We start from the raw sequence: 14411 nt of genomic DNA on the forward strand, positions 1-14411 counted from the left end.
AAAGAGTTTCCTATTGATATATTCTCTGTGAGATTGTCATTTCAAACTTTAAAAACTGTTTCTTTGAGATGTTACACAATATTATAGGATTGGAAATTGCCATTTTCAGTAGTGTTTTTATATATTATATATAAAAAATATATATATTCCAATTTCCAATGTATATATACCTGTGTGTGTATATATATACACACCTGTATCTATGTCCAGTATATATATCTATATGTGTATATATAATATATATCATATATAAGTCCATATATATACATGTATATGTATATATACACATGCACACACACGTGTGTATATATAACATATATACTTATATATACACACATATATTACATATGTGTGTGTGTGTATTTTTTTTTAATTAAATAGAGATGGGGCCTCACTATGTTGCCCAGGCTGATCTCAAACTCCTGGGCTCAAGCGATCCTCTCTCCTTGGCCTCCCAAAGTGCTGAGATTACAACTGTCAACCACCATGCCCAGGCTTATATTTTGACTTTTCTTATTTTATTTTGAATTTGAATTAATTGGTATTATCCAGAATAATACCTAAACATCCCAGTAAAGTAGGTTCTGCTAATTTTAGGGAAATATGATTAAACATCATAAAATCTAACTACCTTCACTTCCAATAATAACTGCAATATAACTCATGAAGGCATTCATGTTATTTTGTATCAAATTCAATATTATTATTTATATTTTGTGTAAAGCTAATTTCCATGTGTATGGATTGAGCCTGTGTCTATCTGAAAGTAAGAAGTTATTAAAAGTTCTATGTGAAATGTGAGTACTTTAAAAATGTACCACATTTCCATTCATTTGCTGGTGTGTGTGTGTGTGTGTGTGTGTGTGTGTGTGTGTGTGTGTGTGTATGTTTAGGTGTATGAAGACTTCTTCATTCAGGAAGTTGCAGCTGAGGCCGCTTATATATCCTCCATCTTTTCCTCTTGTCCTCTGTTGGGCCTCTCTGGAAGAAGTGTCCAGACTTCTCGGGAGCAGGATGTGCAGCTGTAAACCTTAGTCTCTCATGCATGTGAACTTTACTTTGTGCCCACTGTTGACCTTTCTTATGGTTGGTTATAGAAAATGAAACCCTGTCAAGATGGGAATTGAATGAAGTTTCCACAGAAATGAAACATTTTCTTGCTTAGTATAAAACCTATTTGCCAACTTAAAATCCATTTAAGAAAAACTTAAAGCCATTTCATTAAGTATAACACTACATGTGATTGCATGTGTTTGGCCATCAATAAATATCAACTTAGAAAGTTTTAATATGATTTATACAGTGCTTGGAAGAGTGCTGGGATTCAAAGTAGGTTTGAATGCTAGGAGAATTTAATTAAAAGTTATTCCTAAGAAGCATAATTTTGGAAACAGATAACGAGATGACATGTTTTAACCAAAGTTATTTGGATAGCTTTTTTAAACATTTATATGTTGCTATGGTACTTCTGGAACTGAAATCATGCTGTGAGAATATTCATTTGATATTCACTCAAGGTGTTCATTGGCCCAGCACTTCATTTTTTAATTAGTTTCTCTATTTATGGTTGCTTAGGATATTGCATGTTCTTGCTTTTAAATACTTCTGTGCATTCATACTAATATTAGGAAAATTTGTATACTCAGAAATTAAAGATTAAAAATTAAGAATTTGTGGAAATTTTAGCATATTTTTAAGTTTTAGAGACATCTTATAATACTAAGTTCACATTGCAGCTTTGATTAACTTTGGATATACGCTTTAAACAGGGTAAAGAAGATGTCAAATAAATTTGACATATTCAAACTTACCACTGGAACACACACACACACATTTTTTCAGCCTTTGTGAAGACCAATAGGACTTTATTTCTGAAGATAGACTTACTTGGCCAGTATAGACATACCTCTTACTAAGTATGTTGAGAAATCAAAATTGTACTGAAAAGAAGCATTTGTGTTTTCAGTTAGCTGCTGAAATGATTATTGATTTACATCTCAGGATAAAAAGCATAGTATTGGGGCAGTGGTGATTCTGACTCGGTCTTGTAGAATAGGAAAGGATATCCCAGTATATACTGGAAAACTGAATTGCCTTCCAAATGTGCTTTGTGTGTGCTGGAACTAGGTTAGCCTGGCTTTTACAGCGAACTTGCCTACAGTTTGCTGTTGGAAAGTTGGCATAAGGTTTGCACTCATGTTATTCCGATGTAGAGTTTTGGCTTTCTTGTTATTGAGTGGCAAAATTTATTGTATGCCTCATGCACATTTTGTGGTTGATGAAAATTTGGTTAAAAAGAATTATTGAAAATAAGGAATCGATTAACAATTGAATAACAATTCTACTTTTTATATAGTGCTTTAGTTTTATAGGTTTGGATAATCCTAAAAGACACATTTCTGAACGCTAGCTCCAAGTGTTGATATCTGAAAGATCAAAATCCCTAAAGCCTAAGTTCCTAACATCTAAAATCCTGAAAATCACAAACACAGGGTAGCTGAATCATGTTTGGTGGAACCATTTTCTTGTTATTGTCTTTATTTGGAAATTAAGTATGGTTTAAGATGATGTGCATGGTTGTCAAGTTGACAAGCGGTGGACTTGTGGACTTAATTTTACTTGTCAACTTGACTGTATTAAAGAATACCTAGAAATCTGGTAAGACATTATTTTGGGTGTGTCTGTGAAGGTGTTTCCAGAGGAAATGAGTGTGTGAGCCTGAGTGGATTTGGTGGGGAAGATCAACCCTCGGTGTTGGTGGGCAGCATCCAAACAGCTGGGGCCGGGATAGAACTATAATAATACAGAAAGCAAATTGGTCTTTCTCTGAGAGCTGGGACAGACTTTTCTTTTGCTGCCTTAGACATCAGAACTCCAGGCTTGCTGGACTTTAGACTCCAGAACTTACATCACTGATCCCCAGAATCCTGAGGCTTCTTCAGCCTGAGCCATGTTACCAACATCCAGTATAAATTGGAGGTATAAAATGTGTAGAGACTTTCAAAGAGTTCTAACTGATTTAATGTTTTTTTTTTTCAAATTTGACTCCACAAATGTACATTATCACAACACTGACTTTGTGTGTAAGCATTGTACATGTATATAAAAGCATTGAAACTTCCTCAGTAAATGAAGAGGTATCCTTTTCATACATCTGCACTTGTGAAAGACAAAATTTCTCAAAATCTTGGCTCTTGTGGGTAGTGACTCGTTGTGTGTTTTGTTTTGTTTTTTTCCTGTCTCAGCCATTTTGGTTTTTGATCAATCTTGTCAAAACACAAGAGGTTGTTCATCATAGTAATTCAGATGATTGCAGTTACGTAAAGCTGGGTGCACACAATTACCAATTAGAGGGATATATGTATACATTTCCCTTTTTGACCCTATTTCTCTATAAATATATTTCCTCTCATCTTAACTGTTATACCCCTGTGACTGTCATTAGTATACCTGAGTGTTTATGCTTACAAAAATATAGATTATCATTGGCTGTTTTATTGTGTAAAGTGGCTTATGGAATGTTCTGTCATGTTGTTTATCAAATAAATCACCTTTTAAAAATGTAAATATCTTTAAAGATTAAAAAATTTTTTTTCCAGAATTATACTTTTAGGATTGCAATGTTTAGGATTTCAGCTTTAGGGCTTCTGATCTTTTAGGATTTCAACATTAAGGATTAGGGAGTTCAGGACTGTATCTTTTGGGTATATGATTGGCTACCCTCCATTACCATCTTAACTGTTGATAGGATCAAGAAAGTAACCATTTTTGTATACTAAAAATTTAAGTGTGCTAACATCACCCAACTGATAAACAGTAGAGCCTGGAATTGAGCCCAGGTATTGTGGATCTGTAGCCGATGTCTTTAAACATGATATTCTAAACCTGCCACAACCTCACCTGTGGTAACCATTTCATGTATTATATTCTGTAACTCATGTTTGCTTACATATATCGTTTTATGCCGTGCATGCTCAACCATCCCATTATGTTCTTGTATTCTGAACAGAGAATTAATATTCTGGTTAATATGTTAGATATTGCCTATGCTTATTAATCTGTCTGTATTAGCTACTTATAGATCTTGCCATACCTCCCTATTTTTATGAATGCATCCTTTTTAGTTTCTGCATTGTTATAAAGAAATTAAAGTATCACTTCAAGCCATTGAAATCTATTGGTTGCCCAGCTTTCTAAAACAAGGCTAGGAAACTTAAATTTTATTTCAATAATATCTCTTGATGGTGATTGCCCTGTGGATTAAAATTTATATATATATATATTTTTTTTTTTTTTAGCATTTTTGGTGTTCTTTTTATTTTATTCATACTATTTTTCTTTGGACTCAATCACAATAACAGAATTAAAGATCAAAGTGTAAAAGTTAAAGACCAGTACAGATTCAATAATTATTCTTTTCTCCATACTGTGTTTAAATGATATCCCTTTTTCTTTTTGTTCTTTTTTTTAATTTTTTTAGTATTTATTGATCATTCTTGGGTGTTTCTCGGAGAGGGGGATTTGGCAGGGTCATAGGACAATAGTGGAGGGAAGGTCAGCAGATAAACATGTGAACAAAGGTCTCTGGTTTTCCTAGGCAGAGGGCCCTGCCGCCTTCTGCAGTGTTTGTGTCCCTGGGTACTTGAGATTAGGGAGTGGTGATGACTCTTAAGGAGCATGCTGCCTTCAAGCATCTGTTTAACAAAGCACATCTTGCACTGCCCTTAATCCATTTAACCCTTAGTGGACACAGCACATGTTTCGGAGAGCACTGGGTTGGGGGCAAGGTTATAGATTAACAGCATCCCAAGGCAGAAGAATTTTTCTTAGTACAGAACAAAATGGAGTCTCCTATGTCTACTTCTTTCCAGACAGACACAGTAACAATCCGATCTCTCTTTCTTTTCCCCACACTTCCCCTCTTTCTATTCTACAAAACTGCCATCGTCATCATGGCCCGTTCTCAATGAGCTGTTGGGTACACCTCCCAGATGGGGTGGTGGCCGGGCAGAGGGGCTCCTCACTTCCCAGATGGAGCAGCCGGGCAGAGGCGCCCCCCACCTCCCAGACAGGGCAGCGGCTGGGCGGGGGCTGCCCCCACCTCCTGGACGGGGCGGCTGCTGGGCGGAGGGGCTCCTCACTTCTCAGACTGGGCGGCCGGTCAGAGACGCTCCTCACCTCCCAGACGGGGTGGCGGCGGGGCAGAGACACTCCTCAGTTCCCAGACAGGGTGGCGGCCGGGCAGAGGCACTCCTCACATCCCAGACAGGGCGGCGGGGCAGAGGCACTCCCCACATCCCAGATGATGGGCGGCCGGGCAGAGACACTCCTCACTTCCTAGACAGGATGATGGCTGGGAAGAGGCGCTCCTCACTTCCCAGACTGGGCGGCTGGGCAGAGGGGCTCCTCACATCCCAGACGATGGGCGGCCGGGCAGAGACGCTCCTCACTTCTTAGACGGGGTGGCGGCCGGGCAGAGGCTGCAATCTCGGCACTTTGGGAGGCCAAGGCAGGTGGCTGGGAGGTGGAGGTTGTAGCCAGCCGAGATCACGCCACTGCACTCCAGCCTGGGCAACATTGAGCACTGAGTGAGCGAGACTCCGTCTGCAATCCAGGCACCTCGGGAGGCTGAGGCTGGCAGATCACTTGCGGTCAGGAGCTGGAGACCAGCCCGGCCAACACGGCGAAACCCCGTCCTCGCAAAAAATACAAAAACCAGTCACACGTGGCGGCGCGCACCTGCAATCCCAGGCACTGGGCAGGTTGAGGCAGGAGAATCAGGCAGGGAGGTTGCAATGAGCCAAGATGGCAGCAGTACAGTCCAGCCTCGGCTCGGCATCAGAGGGAGACCGTGCAAAGGGGAGACCGAGACGAGAGGGGGGGAGGGGGAGGGGGAGAGGGATTTTCTTTCATCTGTTAAATATGTAGTTTATTTTTGACAGTTTCTTTAATTTCTGTATATTCTTCCCTTGTATGGAAAGGCAATACAAATCTCTGACAAAATGAAGCAAAACAAAACAAAAATTTAAGCATACTCAATGGCAGCATACTCTTTTACTTTTATTCTGTTCACTTTTTCATAGATACTTTTGAGGAGATTTCTAGCATGGTGGGCAAAAATTCACTTTTCTACTCACACAAAATAACAAGGGTTGGCTCTCTGCTTTTCAAGGGTAGGGAGCTGTAAAAAGAAAATTGGTACAGCCAAGCATATTGATTAGTGTTATGCTTTCTCAGTCATGCTAAGTTCTAAGAGAGTATCAGTTTCAACATACGTTAGTGTTTGCATGGCAGTCACAAGAGAAAACAAAGAAAACTATTTGAATTTTCTTCAGAGAATGAAATCAAAACACTATTTTTAGAGATCTGTGTAAACTTGGAATGTCATCATATAGAGAGGTATATCAAAAAAAGCCTAGTGTTTGGATGTAGAAATTCTTGATTTGAAAGTCTGGGCTCTGCTGTCTTTCAGCAGTGAGTGTTGGTGGGCAAATCATCCATCCTTGAACCTTGACATAAACGTAACTGCCCTATTGACCATTCTTGATTTTGCTGAGAATAAAATGATGTTATGTGTGTTAACTAATGTTTGGTCCATCTAGTATTATAAATAGGCTATTTTTCTCCCACCACCATTATGATTTTGATAGCATCTAGCTGTCATATAGGGTAGTGCTTCCCCACCCTTTTCTCATCATGTGCATAGACAATGAGAATGTTTGCATAGTAGATTGAGGTAAGTGGACGAGACTCTTATGATCAAAGGCAGCCAGCCCTGGGGGCTCTGGCCAGTCTAGGTCCTACCCAGTTGACCTGTGGACTGAGGTGAAGCAGCAGCTTGGCACACCTCTGACCTATTAGGAGCAAACCAATGCTTTAGGGTATATTGGTCAGATGGCTCTGAATCAGGAAACAAAGGAAAACAAGACTTTAATATTACTTTTTGACACAAAAAACTACTTTGGAAAAATTTGTTTTGCTAAAGATGTTTTATTATTACTCATTGATTTACTCACATTATTACTCATTGATTTTCCTTGTATTTCTATAGTATCTTTAAAGTCCAGGTCAACAAGGGCTAGATCTGTTTAGGCTTAGTGTAAAGCTAGAGAATGAATAACTCAAAGTATCTATGCAGTGGTTCATGATAGAGGCATGATAATACCCTAAGAACTGTAATTTACATTTATCAAACTCTTATTTTACTGTTGATAATTTGGGACTATCAATTACTATAGATTTATATGCATTAGGATACCCAGTTGTATACAATGAAAAATTTACCATATTAGCATAACAACTGGGGTTTGTTTTTCTAAGCAAGAAGTCCAGATAGAATTCATGCTCTTTCTGACTTCCTCCTTCACTGTCCTAGGTGTGGTTTTTATCATCATGGTCATGCGCTGGATGCTTCCCCTCCAGGGAGAAGTGTCCATGCTTTGGGCAAGAAGTGAGGAAGGATGAAGGTAAAAGGCATATACTAGCCAAATCTGTCCTTTTTTATTAGGAAAGCAATAGCTTTCTTGAAAGCCCCACTCAGAAGACTTGCATCCTTGGCTAGATCTCAGTTTCATGGCAACCTCTGACTGCAAGAGAATCTGATGAGTGTGTATTTTAACTGGGTGTATATTTGTCATAAACAAAGTAAGGATTCTGTTAGAAGATAGAAGGTGAAAATGTACATTAGGTAGGAAACTTGTATTTGCTACAATTACAGACTTCTCTAACAGAGGAAATTCTAAGGCAAGATACTGTGAGTTGGAGTGATGCCCAGTGTTTTAATATTACAGTTATAATATTAAAATTGTTTACAGTGTATACTGAAATAATGATCTATTGTGTGCTGGACTTATATCATAAACATTCTCAGATTATCAATATTTATTGACCACATTTATGTACCTAGCATTAGTCTAAGCTCTCTAAGCATTGAAACCCTGGGACAGTGGTAATAGAACGTAGAGGCTCTGAGCACAGGATTTGGAGTCAAGTGGATCTGGGTTCTGGTTTTGCCTCTGACTCTTAGTAGTTGTATGCTGATTTCCATAAACTTGCATGTCTAATAAATGTAGCCCAAATATCTGAATTCAAGTGAAATATATTTGTAATACGAACTTCTCTTTGGGAGAATTTATTTGCAGATACACTACTAGTTTTTCAAACATGGTTTGGGACAGACAATATGGTATTGTGTCTAAATCTGGAAATGGTAGAGTTAGTTTTCAGGTTTTCCATGGCTATTCTTTCCTTTAATCCATCAGAGTATACTTTTTGGGAGTTTTGTAGATGTCTGGGTTTTTATGGTAGGTAAAAGGAGTCATAAGGCATAATATTATTGTGTTTTATTGATGGAAATGTTCTCAACAATTATCTAGTCTATTCGCTCTGCTCATGAGGACAAGGTTAATTGAGGCCACAAAAGGTTATTTGACTTGCCTCAAATCACCAATCATAGCCTGTTCAATGAGGGGATAGGACTAAGGTTTGTGTCTCCCAATTCCCAGTCCAGAATTCCTTTTACTAGACCAGTGATTCCCAACCTTTGGCTTACGGATCCCTGGGAAAATGTAAGACTTAGTGCAAAGGTTCACTGCTTCATGTGTGCTTTATGTATCATCCATGAACTAAATATTACTCTCGCATATAAATATACAAATATTTGTAGATACAGTTGTGATTTATAAAAGATAAATTTATTTAAAGACAGTGCTGAAGTTGCATAATTTTTTCCCATTTTTCAATTAACAGGTATCAAAAGCATAATTATATTGTGTCTTCATACTTTAAAAATGGTTGAAATCATGGGTTAGCACAGGAATCTCAAACTCAGGTATTTACAGAGGCTAGCAAGAAATATAAATAAGTAAAGTAGGTTAGGTTTTGGGGAAACAACAGTGAAAATGCAATGATAAATGGCAGGGATGTATAGTCTTACTAAAAGGGGCAATAGGGAGTGGTGGAGACTGTGTTAAACTGGAGATCCTCTTTTTTTTTTTGAGATGGAGTCTTGCTCTGTTGCCAGGCTGGAGTGCAGTGGTACAATCTTGGCTCACTGCAACCTCTGCCTCCCGGATTCCAGCGATTCTCCTGCCTCAGCCTCCTGAGTAGCTGAGACTACAGGCACGTACCACCATGCCCAGCTAATTTTTCGTATTTTTAGTAGAGATGTTGGCCAGGATGGTCTCGATCTCTGATCTCTTGACCTTGTGATCCGCCCACCTCGGCCTCCCAAAGTGCTGGGGTTATAGGCGTGAGCCACCACGCCTGGCCTTAGATCCTCTTATTTTTGCCAGGGAAGCATGAGTCTGGTATTGCCATCTCTCAAGAAACCAGGAATCTGGATTTTTAAAAATTTGAAATCACCAAAGTTTAAGAAATTGGTTTATTTTCCAAAACATTACATGAGTCAAAGAAATCTTATTGGTGGACAGAATTCAGCTTGTGGACTTAACAATTTCCAGTCTTTATTCTAGAGCCCCCGCCTTAGGCATTGATTACAGAGGAATGCTTTTGAATTTCTAACTCTAGAAATTATTAGAAATCTAAAAGATCTCCAGATGGATAAAACGATGCCCTGTACTTTTATCAGAAAGCAAGGCAAAGTACCCAATGATCTCCTTTTTTGATTACTTTTAACTAAAACAAAAAAAATTACATTTGTTTACATTTTAATCTGGCTTAAGTTTACTAGTGATGTAGAATAGGTTTTTTTTTTTTTTTTCAAATAGATTCTATAAAGTTACCATTTAAGTGGAAGTAGGCTTCTCATAGAACTCTGTCTATTGAACAGAAAAGGCTGAGAGGCAGTTTTGGGTTAAATACAAGGCAGACATCTCTGGAAACTAAAGCCAGCTAGAACGTCTGATTTACTCCATGAGAAGAGCTTCCCAGCATGAGGAACTGACTGACACTGGGCCTTCTGCATTGGAAGGAATTGCACTAATTGAGTTCTAGGTCTTTAAGAAACTAGAATGTGAACAGTAAGTTTTATGGAAAAGTGTGAGGCTCTCCTCATGTTCTGTCAAGATGGTATGTTTTCTAGCTACAGCTATATCTGTGCTTCCTTTGCTATTTAATTCCCATAACTTTGACATAAAATAATGGTATAGAGATTCCTGTTACTCGAATTGGAATAATCAAAAGCTTCACATTTATTTGCATAAAATGTATAAATTACCTTTGTAGTGAACCACGCTTTTTAAAAATTATCATCAACTTTTAAAAAATTTTGATTTTAGTTCTTCTCTAAATTTTTTCTTCTCTATTTTTCTCACCCGTTAATTATCTTGTTTAAATTCAACCATGTATAACAAATGAGGAAAGACAGGTCTGGTTTAAAAAGCACTGTTTTTTTTTTAATTTTATTTTATTGTGATAAGAACACTTAACATGAGATCTACCCTCTTAAGTTTTGAAGTGTACAATACGGTATTGTTAACCATAGGCACCATGTTGCACAGCAGAACAAGTAGAATAAGTTCTACTCTTTCACCTTACATACCTGAAACTTTATGCCCATTGATTAGCAAGCAACTCCCCAGTTCCCCTCACCCCAGCCCTGGGTAACCATCATTTCACTCTTTGAGTCTATGAATTTACCTATACCTCATATAAATGGAATCACACAGGATTTGCCCGTCTGTGACTGGCATATTTCACTTAGTGTAATGTCCTCAAGGTTCATCCATGTTGTCACATATTACAGAATTTTCTTCTTTTTTAAGGTTGAATAAATAATCCATTTTTTCAAAGAGATATTGGCATTCTGGTATTCCCTGAAGCACTATTCATAATTGTCAAGCTATGGAAACAACCTAAATGTTCATTGACACACAAATGGAAAGCAGTGTTCTTAAAGACACTGGGAAGGTAGGCATAGTCTAGTGAGCTTTCAATTGGGGTTCTCTTACATTCCCCACTAGAAATCTAACAGAGCAGAGTCTTATCAACTGTGAATGAGGAAGGAGTTGAGGATTTGTTTTTCCTTGGGTTGTGGAAGGCAGCTCATGTTAATGTCTTTAGCTCTAGTTTCCAAAGGAAACCATGTATGTATTCTTATCCATAGTAAAACAAGGCCACATTCTACAACCAGTAGTAAAAATCTATTTGCAATGATTTGTTTATGTTATCTCTCTTCTTTGGAAAAGTCTGGGTCTAATGTAGACCATATAAAACTATTACTGTTTTTCATGGCTACCACTTAATTATAAAAGCTTTCATCTCCATTAGCACAAGGCATGGACGTTTTGTTTATTATGTTTGAGAAGTTATGTCTTTCAAACAAAGCATTTTTCATACTTAGCCAAGTAATTTTCTCCACCTTGTAGAAAGCGAGTCTTCTTTATAACATATGAAGTGCTTCCAAAGAGAGAATTTTTTTTTTTTTTTTTTTTTTTGAGACGGAGTCTCGCACTGTCGCCCAGGCTGGAGTGCAGTGGTGCGATCTGGGCTCACTGCAAGCTCCGCCTCCCGGGTTCACGCCATTCTCTTGCCTCAGCCTCCTGAGTAGCTGGGACTACAGGCGCCCGCCTGGCTAATTTCTTGTATTTTTAGTAGAGATGGGGTTTCACTGTGTTAGCCAGGATGGTCTCGATCTCCTGACCTTGTGATCCACCCGCCTCGGCCTCCCAAAGTGCTGGGATTACAGGCATGAGCCACCGCACCCTGCCTCAAACAGAGAATTGTAAAGACAAGGAGCTAATAAGAATTTTTCCTCTTATGCTTCCCTTATTATCACCTCTGCATTCTTCTCTCATCCCACAGCTTTTCCTCAGTAATTCATCAAATTTCAGGATATGTATACCTGTATATTTCTGCTCCTCAGGACAGTATTCCAATTGAAAGACAGTTTTCAGGATTTTGAAAATCTTTTCCTTGAAAAATTGTCCCTTAAACCTTGAGCATACCTTCTGGCTTGGTGGTGACAAAGATGTTACTATGGCAACTGGAAGACTGATTCTACACGTCCATCACCAGCTTTCATGTCACCCACACTTGAATGAAAATTTTAACTCATTACAGTAAGTGAAAGTGTACAAAACAATGACTGTCAAATCCACCCACTCAGCTAAAGGAAAACTTCAGGGTGTAGGGGGAACACTCATTTCAGAAGGGATTTTGCCTAATCTCTTGTTTCTAATTTAAATATTCTCATTTATTGTGCCATGCCAGCATTAGACTTTTCCATTACAGAATACATCTTCATTTCTAGTGTTTCAGATTTGTTATTTCAGGGCTGCCAAAACAAAACAAAAGAAAACAAAAAACAGCTTTAAATACTTGTTTTCTATTGTGGTTTGCAACGTTGTTTGGTATAATAGAGTCTATTTTTTCTCTTGATTTCTAATATTTCTGCTGGAAACTCTGACGAAGAACATATGTCTGCCAAAATCACTCCCAGGAGAAATGTTGGAACCGTTACATTTAGTTTTACTATCCAACATATTAAAATAGTTACCCATAGCACATATTACTAAACACTGTATCAGTGAAGTTTAAGATGTTTAATACATATTTAAAATATATCACAAGCTATGTAGAAAGATACTTAGAGCTTCCTATTGAGGTAGCTAACTAGTTAAGTAATTTGCTAACATATTAAAGGATCACTACAAATTACTTTCTCCAGTACTTAATTTTTCCATGCCACATCACAAAAATGATTATTCTTATCTGAGACACTGGAATGAATCTTCTTCTACTAATATTTATATGTGTACAAATGCATGACACATACTGTCCATATGACCAATTTTTATGACAATGCTGGCAGTAATAATTGTGTTTGTAATTATTCAATGAATTGTTTAAGAGATTAGCTATTACTGACTCTTGTTAACTCTACATTAGATACAATACATATTTCTCAATCATGAAAGAGAAGAGATGGAATGCATGGAACACAAGAGTAGTTTTCTTGAACACAAAGCTATGGATCAAATTGGAGAGATGATGTGATGTGGTGGAAAAGAGCACAGTGGGGAGGAGGCCGAATTTTCACTCCTAAGTATGCCCACAGTTGTGTAACCTGCAAGTCACTTAGCTTGCTGCAGACTCAATATACTCATCATAAAATGAGAATCTTGTTTTAGACAAATCTAAGATCTCTTCTTTCTCTGCCATTCTATGGTTCTAGCTTCATATGCTTTTTATTTTTATCTGAATCAATATACTCCCTCATCCGCTTCCAAATCAGCTCTTCCTCAGTACCATCTGTCTTTTTCAGGGTCACACCATCATCTCAGGAGGGAAGCAATGGAGTCATTGACTCACCTTCACCCCCATGGTAGGCAGCACCTCCCTGCAGCCCATTTCTGTTTCCTTTGATACACTGTTCAGATCTCTCTAAAGATGCCTCTTTATCTCAGATACCCATTGGTCCATGGCCTTCTATCTGACATCTCTGACTCGTTGCATACCCACCGATTCGTCCTGCATACTGATCCCAGGCAACATTCTTAAATATAATTTTATATTTTAATGCCTTTAAGCTTTTTTATCTATTATTACAGTAATAAATTCTCATTGTAGAAAATTTGGAATCATAAAGAACAAAGTAGAGCCCACATATAAATTTCATTTTGTTGGTACTGCCTTTTTCCTTTTTTTCTGCTGAATCATTCATTTTATGCTTAATGATTTAAAATCAGAGCACTTGGATTATTATGGTTATTAATTCTTAGTCATATATTTTGCTAATATGTTTTTCTGGTTGGTGTTTGCCTTTTATATTTGCTTGTAGATAGAGATATTTGCCAGATATAGAGCTATATTTAGGAGAGTTGGGGCAGGCGCCCAACAGCATGATCAGTGTTCTCTGCATCTTCTTCGTTTTAGTTATATTCTCTGCATTTTTAGTTAGTATTCTCTGCATTTTCTTCCTTTTAGTTATTGACCTCATCCTTTCCTATCACAACTGCCTCTGTATAACCCCTCATCACCCCCAACCACTTTTGGTTTATGTCATTCTAGAATAGCAACCCATGAAAAAAGAGGGTTTTTTCTTCCAGAGGTTGTAGATCAGTCCCAGGAAAGGAAGCTGACTGACCTTCAGTCACTTGCCAGGGGGATGGGATACCCTTTGGCCAAACCAAAGTCATGTGGCCGTAACTGTGTGTGTGTAGAGGGAGAGGGGAGATGGGGGAAGGGATTTGAAGAAATGGTCAGTGGGGTAGCACTGCAATTGGCAGTCCCACAACTGCCACTTAGATTGACAGTTGGAGTGATTCCACAAAGGAAGGGATACCAATGTACAAAAACTAGATACGTCTACCATAAGAGCATTCATTAAAGAACCAGGTTTATATCTCTGTATTTTAAAAATACAGGTATCTTGTCTTCTCTCACAGTGAGTTCGATATTTTACTTATAAAGAGATGAAAATGTCACTGACATCTGAACAATTACTTGAA

General features: G+C 38.0%; 1 protein-coding gene across 2 annotated transcripts in view; it reads left to right on the plus strand.

Moving 5' to 3' along the window:
- Nucleotides 1–14411, plus strand: part of SCFD2 (sec1 family domain containing 2) — a 511769-nt gene that overhangs the window by 231524 nt on the left and 265834 nt on the right. The gene's annotated exons all lie outside the window — the stretch shown is intronic.

This window comes from Gorilla gorilla, chromosome 3 (genome assembly GCF_029281585.2).
Source record: "Gorilla gorilla gorilla isolate KB3781 chromosome 3, NHGRI_mGorGor1-v2.1_pri, whole genome shotgun sequence".
Classification (NCBI taxonomy): Eukaryota; Metazoa; Chordata; class Mammalia; order Primates; family Hominidae; genus Gorilla; species Gorilla gorilla.